Raw genomic sequence first — 8,336 nt, 5'->3', positions numbered from 1 at the left:
CTCATGTTATTTTCATTTCTATTGATTGTAAAGAACCACATCGCTCCAAAAAGCACTTTTTGGTTTCCGCACAGTGAGACTGACTGCTTTTCCCCCGTCGATCGTTTCAGAGCACTTTCCTATTTGTGTGGCTTTTTTTTTTAATTGCCTCAGGGAAACAAACACGGTGCAGCTTTCGGCTTTTGTTTCTCTTTCAATTCCATTAGAGAGCGGGGACAGCATGTTCACACACACACACACACACACACACACACACACACACACACACACACACACACACACACACACACACACACACACACACACACACACACACACACACACACACACACACACACACACACACACACACACACACACACACACACACACACACACACACACATCTGAAACGAGCTCTTCAGCCATCTTGGATCTCTAATAATCAATATTATCACGATATTTATAAATACAATCTCAACAAGAGTTTTTTAACTCCAACATCTTATTTCTCTGTGTGAACATCAAGCTGCTGTCTCGCCTCATTGTTCAGTGAATATTTCATGAAGCGGGTTCTCGACTCCTCAGTCGACATTTTTCCTCCTGTTGTTGGTTCAACCCATTTTCTCCAACATCAAAATTATCTTGTGAACAAAGTCTCGCAAAAAAAAAAAAACACGTCTGAAGCTTAGATTTCGCTGCTTTTGGAGATTAGAATCAAAGGAGAAGCAGGTCTGGCTGTTTACCTCCACTGAGCTGGTTTTAATGAATTCACCCGGTGAGAAAATAGAAACTCAGATAACCCATTAAAAATAAATAAATAAATAAATAAACACGTTTCCTTTTAATGACGTAACGTTGTTTTTTTCCTGCTCGTGTTCGTTTGCGTGCAGCAGCTTCAAAGCCACAGTAACCTTAAAACTGGCACAGAGTGTTTTGTTCTCGCTGTTGTTGAATTAATTCTATAAGGTAAAATATAAATAATGAATACGTACTTTAAAGTTTTCATCTTCAGGTTGAACTAACGCAGGTTTCCAGCCAGGAGCTGTTGGTTGGGGGAAGGGGGGGAGGATTGGGGGTGGGTGGGGGGGGGGGGGGGGGGGGTCGTCTTCCAAGTGGAAGGTTGCAGGTTCCATTCCCATCTCCTTGAGCAACACACTGGGAAAAGCTTGACATTGAAAAGAGCTGTAGAAATAAAACAATCTGTAAAAGTATGAACATGAGTACCGGGCCGTATTGTGCTGGAGGCGATGTTAGTAGCCGGGGGGGGGGGTCTGCATGCTGCCCCCTGGGGGTAGTGTAGTGTAGTGTTTAGTGACACCAGCGACTCCTCGTGAACCTGAACTGGAGCTAAAACTGAATATTTGTTGCTTCCTGAATTTGCACTTCAACCTATCATGAGACACTAATTGATTATTTAAAACATTTTGAAATAACGTGTGAATATGAGCCACCTGGCGTTTTCACCCTGCAGACATCTGATCTGTGGCGTCCGTCGTCCCGTACAAGGAATCTTGTACATTTCCGTGTTGGAGAGCTCGGCGCCGCTCGCAGTTTAGCCGGCGTTTAGGATTCTGCCAAGAGGCGTCGCCGTCCAAATCCTCGCCGAACGACGGCTTTGAGTGATGAGCGAGACGCCGCCAGCCTCTCAGAGAAAGCTCCCCTCCTCCCCTCCTCCCCTCCTCCCTCCTCCTCCTCTCCTCCCCTCCTCCCCTCCTCCCCTCCTCCCCCTCCTCCCTCCCTGTTTTCGTCTCTCCAGGCTCTCCGGCTCCTCGCGGTTTCGTACCGGTCGCCGTCCCCGGGCGACGTTCTTTCTCCCGCCAGGCGCCGGTTGCCGTGAGGCTCCGAGGAGCACCGGGACCTCCTCCCCGTCTGTCTTCACTCGCCTCCGTCTGTCCGTTGGCGAGTCTTTGTGACAAAGACTTGGAGTTGAAGTCGCTCCGGCGGAGTGTGCCGAGGGTTCCAATCAGCTGCACCGGCAGCTGGTGTGTGTTAGTGGGTCCTCCAGCACCGGTCTGGGGGGGGGGCGAGGCGGGTCTGGGGGGGGGGCGAGGCGGGTCTGGGGGGGGGGGGGGGGGGGGCGAGGCGGGTCACTAGCCACATTAATAAGCGTATCATTGAACATGCTTGAACCGGCGCCGTGACGAGGACTGAGCAAATGTGGAAATGGACTTTTATACCAGTGAGATTGCTTATTGATTTGATGAGCTTTCGGGGGTTCAGCCTGGTTGATTCCCTCAGAGGAGCCTGGCTCAGAGGCTGTGGAAGCATCGGAGGACGGGACCACCCCTCACACCCGGACCCTCGTCTTCCTCGTTACGCTTCTCGACAAAATCCTTCATGGTTGAATGTTGGATTTCCTGATATACTTACTATTCACTGTGGATTGCAAGGTATCGATACGAGGAGATGTCTGGGTTCTGCTGGTCGAGGGAGACTCGTCACTATGGGAAGGTTTGGTTTTTCCGATTCTCCTCATCCTCCTCTAGCCTCAGACGTCCCTCCTCTAATCAAGCCGTTTGAGTTTTCCCACAGATGTCAGAAGCAGTAGTTCACCTCCAGGTGGATGGTTTTCAGAAAGCATTGGAGCACAGTGACCACGTCGCCCCTCCTCTAGCGTCAGCTGAGCGTTTCCATCCAGTGGCTGCTGCACTGCAGGTGGTATGAGGCTGTTTGTTGGCACTGCAAGGAGAGAAAACGAAAGTTTAAAAACACTTTTTGTTTTGCTGGTGTGAGTCGGTTTCCTCGTGCGCTGCCAAAACTCACTTCAAAATAATGGGAGTCATCGCTGCTCCCCGAGGCTGGAGGAGCTAAATTAGGTAGCAGCCACTGCAAGCTAATGGCTGATCGGAAGTGAAGTGAGTCTCCCTGCAGACTGCGAGGTGTGAGGAGAACCGAACCGGCTCCGGACCGTCTCTACCGTCCTGTGATGGGCTTCTGGACCTCTGACGGTCTGAACTGTCAGAGGAAACCGCTCTCACACATTTTACACAATGTGGATCATCGGTTCTCAAAGTGCGGCACAATGAATTCCAGTTTGTTAGCTTAAATCCAGGGGTGTCCAACATGAGGCCCGGGGGCCAGAACCGGCCCGCCAGAGGATCTCATCCGGCCGCCATGGGATTTTTTTTTTTTTTTTTAAATACGAGGCAACAGAGGGAAGAGAAATGAACACCGGGAGCTGTCGTTGGTCAGGTTGCATTTGAAGAGACACCGGAAGGCGGCGCACCGCAAAACCAACCCGGCGCAACACGTCACACCCAAGGTTCCACCTCACTCCAAGTTCCCTAATAGCACTTCTAAATTTCAGAAAAAAACACCACGTGAGATATATACAAATCTGAATACGTGCAAACAAAAATCTAAACGTTATTTTCACCTCCAATTGAAACAAAAAAAACGATGCGGTCACATGTTTTTGAGTGCGCCACACTGTGAAAGGAAGAATCTCTGTTTCCTCCGGCGACGTCTTCAGCCTCGGTCCGGGGACACGTGGGGAATTACGGGCGTGGCCTTGAGGGGGCGCCGTCACAAACTACACCGACGGAAAAAAAGCGCAGAAGAAGACACGGAGCACATAGAACTGTTGAGGTTGACTCCCGCTCTTTGGCTTCTATGGAGCTTCTCTATATTGTTGCCAGTTTCTCCCCTCCGCCTAGGAATAGACGAGGCGATTCTTTAATTGAGCACCAGTGGGGGAGTTTCTGTGATGGAGACGGAGCAGCGTGTTGTTGTTTTTAAATATTTGGTCTGCTTTTGTCACTTTGAGGTTTGAGACTGTGTTTTCTCTCTTCTGACGCCGCTGCTGAACAGTTGTTGTTGTTGTTTTGTTTTTTTTCATCTCCTGTTGCTTTGGTGAGAAACTCCAGGTCTCATAACACCTGGAGGCGACTGTCGCTGCTGCGCTGCTTCCTACACACACACACACACACACACACACACACACACACACACACACACACACACACACACACACACACACACACACACACAGTTGATGATTGCTGAAAGGTAGATGTGAAGCAGCTTTAATGGGACCTAATGGCTGATGTTTTACAAACAATGAAAATATAAAAAAATCCTCCACAAGGTACAAAATCAGTCCTCCACCTGTCAAAAAGGTGTTGTTCTCTTGTGTTCTAGTGTTTCAAAGCTTTGCTGACAAAATTACCGGATTTTATTGACAGAAACAATATTTGATAACTTGATTTTTGCCACTTTTGATTTGTTTTTTTCATTCAAATGACTGATTTAATAGCCCTTCAGGCGTCAACAATGCACTTTTAGTGCTTTATTTATTCATCTCATCTCCTGCCAGTGTTTTGATGTGAGCTGCTGAAGAGGCTTTCGCCCCAAGTTTTGCTCGTAATCATATAAAGTCATTAAGGCGCCGTGGACAGAACAGCTTCTAGTCCAAGTGGGGGGGAACGTGGAACCTGGTGCACCCTGAGGAGCTTTCAGGAGGAACAATGGGTGCATCCTACCAGTCCCTCCTATCTCCTAACAGTCCCTCCTATCTCCTAATAGTCCCTCCTATCTCCTAACAGTCCCTCCTATCTCCTAACAGTCCCTCCTATCTCCTAACAGTCCCTCCTATCTCCTAACAGTCCCTCCTATCTCCTAACAGTCCCTCCTATCTCCTAATAGTCCCTCCTATCTCCTAACAGTCCCTCCTATCTCCTAATAGTCCCCCCTATTTCCTAACAGTCCATCCTATCTCCTAACAGTCCTCCCTATCTCCTAACAGCCCATCCTTTCTCCTAACAGCCCCTCCTATCTCCTAACAGCCCCTCCTATCTCCTAGTAGTCCCTCCTATATCCTAATAGTCCCTCCTATCTCCTAACAGTCCCTCCTATCTCCTAATAGTCCCCCCTATCTCCTAACAGTCCCTCCTATCTCCTAACAGCCCACCCTATCTCCTAATAGTCCCTTCTATCTCCTAACAGTCCCTCCTATCTCCTAACAGTCCCTCCTATCTCCTAACAGTCCCTCCTATCTCCTAACAGTCCCCCCTATCTCCTAACAGCCCACCCTATCTCCTAATAGTCCCCTCTATCTCCTAACAGTCCCCCCTATCTCCTGACAGTCCCTCCTATCTCCTAACAGCCCACCCTATCTCCTAATAGTCCCCTCTATCTCCTAACAGTCCCTCCTATCTCCTGACAGTCCCTCCTATCTCCTAACAGCCCACCCTATCTCCTAACAGTCCCTCCTATCTCCTAATAGTCCCTCCTATCTCCTAACAGTCCCTCCTATCTCCTAACAGTCCCTCCTATCTCCTAGTAGTCCCTCCTATATCCTAATAGTCCCTCCTATCTCCTAACAGTCCCTCCTATATCCTAATAGTCCCTCCTATCTCCTAACAGTCCGTCCTATCTCCTAACAGTCCCCCCTATCTCCTAACAGTCCATCCTATCTCCTAACAGTCCTCCCTATCTCCTAACAGCCCATCCTTTGTCCTAACAGCCCCTCCTATCTCCTAACAGCCCCTCCTATCTCCTAATAGTCCCTCCTATCTCCTATCAGTCCCTCCTATCTCCTAACAGTCCCTCCTATCTCCTCATAGTCCCTCCTTTATCCTAATAGTCCCTCCTATCTCCTAACAGTCCCTCCTATCTCCTAATAGTCCCTCCTATCTCCTAACAGTCCCTCCTATCTCCTATCAGCCCCTCACCTTTCCTTAACTCCTTTAGGAAGCCTCCAGTGGGTGAAGGAGAAGTGGTTAGGAAAGGAGATAGGAGATGTTTCCTCGTCGGCGGCTGCAGACCGACCACAGCAGACACAGCGTATGTGAGAGAAATTGAATTGGAGGGGAAATTGATGGGAGACTGAGCTCCTGCTGCGAAGGCTTCTTTAGAGGTGTTGAGGAAAGTGGGTCGGGGGGGTTGGGGGGGTCGGGGGGGGGGGGGGGGGGGCGTTCCTGTTAAAAGAAGGTGAGTACAGAGGACAGGCTGGGAGCAGAAGACATGACAGTGGAGGAAATGTGGAAAGTTCAACAAGTTAACCAACAAGTTGCTCTGCAGTTCTTCTCCTCAGTCTGGATATCCGGGGGGGGGGGGGGGGGGGGGGGGGGGGAATAATGAATACTCCACGACTACACCATTTAATATATTTATCTGTGTGCAAATGTAATCATATCTTCATCTATTTGGAGCTCAGTCGCACTCTTATTTAAAAATGATTGTCTTGGACGGATAATATAATTAACAGTGCTTGAAAATAATCATCTTTACTGCAGGGGGGGGGGGGGGGGGGGGGGGGATTTGATCTAATCTACACAATTTACCAAACCCATCAAATACAGTTTGGATCTAAATAAGGAAAGGACATCACATCTCATGCATCCTCGGTATTTTCAAATGAAAGATGTAGTTTGAAAAGCAGTGACGGGGTAAATGAATGTGTCGGTCTTACAGGAAGTCTGTTTATCAAGCCTGCGACAGGCGGACCTGTGATGATCATGTCTTCATTGATTTAGAAATAACACATCAGCTCAATGATATTTTGCGCCGACGTACAGTTTTGTTTGCAGTTTCATGCAGACGCTGCTCATTCACTGCTTGTTTTACATTCAACTCGGGTGAGAAATTGTATTTTACAGATTTGACGACGTAGATTTTGCCAGTATTTCTGTCCTTCCAAAGACATTTAGAAGGATTAAGAAGACGACTTGCTGCAGTTGGTTTTTTTTGGTGAGTCGTCTCGTTCCAGACTTTCCTGTTTGTTCCCAGCAGACGTCGTCGATCCGTTCCCGCGGAAAAGTGTTTTATTAGGTTTCTCTGGCGAGGCCTGGGCGAGTGGTCAGGACGGACACAGACACACTGAAGCGTCCCGCTCTGGTCAGGACGGACACAGACGCACTGAAGCGTCCCGCTCTGGTCAGGACGGACACAGACGCACTGAAGCGTCCCGCTCTGGTCAGGACGGACACAGACGCACTGAAGCGTCCCGCTCTGGTCAGGACGGACACAGACGCACTGAGGCGTCCCGCTCTGGTCAGGACGGACACAGACACACTGAAGCGTCCCGCTCTGGTCAGGACGGACACAGACGCACTGAGGCGTCCCGCTCTGGTCAGGACGGACACAGACGCACTGAAGCGTCCCGCTCTGGTCAGGACGGACACAGACGCACTGAAGCGTCCCGCTCTGGTCAGGACGGACACAGACGCACTGACGCGTCCCGCTCTGGTCAGGACGGACACAGACGCACTGAAGCGTCCCGCTCTGGTCAGGACGGACACAGACGCACTGAAGCGTCCCGCTCTGGTCAGGACGGACACAGACGCACTGAAGCGTCCCGCTCTGGTCAGGACGGACACAGACGCACTGAAGCGTCCCGCTCTGGTCAGGACGGACACAGACGCACTGAAGCGTCCCGCTCTGGTCAGGACGGACACAGACGCACTGAAGCGTCCCGCTCTGGTCAGGACGGACACAGACGCACTGAAGCGTCCCGCTCTGGTCAGGACGGACACAGACGCACTGACGCGTCCCGCTCTGGTCAGGACGGACACAGACGCACTGAAGCGTCCCGCTCTGGTCAGGACGGACACAGACGCACTGAAGCGTCCCGCTCTGGTCAGGACGGACACAGACGCACTGAAGCGTCCCGCTCTGGTCAGGACGGACACAGACGCACTGAAGCGTCCCGCTCTGGTCAGGACGGACACAGACGCACTGAAGCGTCCCGCTCTGGTCAGGACGGACACAGACGCACTGAAGCGTCCCGCTCTGGTCAGGACGGACACAGACGCACTGAAGCGTCCCGCTCTGGTCAGGACGGACACAGACGCACTGAAGCGTCCCGCTCTGGTCAGGACGGACACAGACGCACTGAAGCGTCCCGCTCTGGTCAGGACGGACACAGACGCACTGAAGCGTCCCGCTCTGGTCAGGACGGACACAGACGCACTGAAGCGTCCCGCTCTGGTCAGGACGGACACAGACGCACTGAAGCGTCCCGCTCTGGTCAGGACGGACACAGACGCACTGAAGCGTCCCGCTCTGGTCAGGACGGACACAGACGCACTGAAGCGTCCCGCTCTGGTCAGGACGGGCACAGACGCACTGAGGCGTCCCGCTCTGGTCAGGACGGACACAGACACACTGAAGCGTCCCGCTCTGGTCAGGACGGACACAGACACACTGAAGCGTCCCGCTCTGGTCAGGACGGACACAGACACACTGAAGCGTCCCGCTCTGGTCAGGACGGACACAGACGCACTGAAGCGTCCCGCTCTGGTCAGGACGGACACAGACACACTGAAGGGTCCCGCTCTGGTCAGGACGGACACAGACACACTGAAGCGTCCTGCTCGGAGGACAAAGTGACGAGAAACCAGCTGAAAAGCAGA

Source organism: Blennius ocellaris (genome assembly GCF_963422515.1).
Source record: "Blennius ocellaris genome assembly, chromosome: 14".
NCBI classification, from domain to species: Eukaryota; Metazoa; Chordata; class Actinopteri; order Blenniiformes; family Blenniidae; genus Blennius; species Blennius ocellaris.
This window is presented reverse-complemented; position numbering follows the sequence as displayed.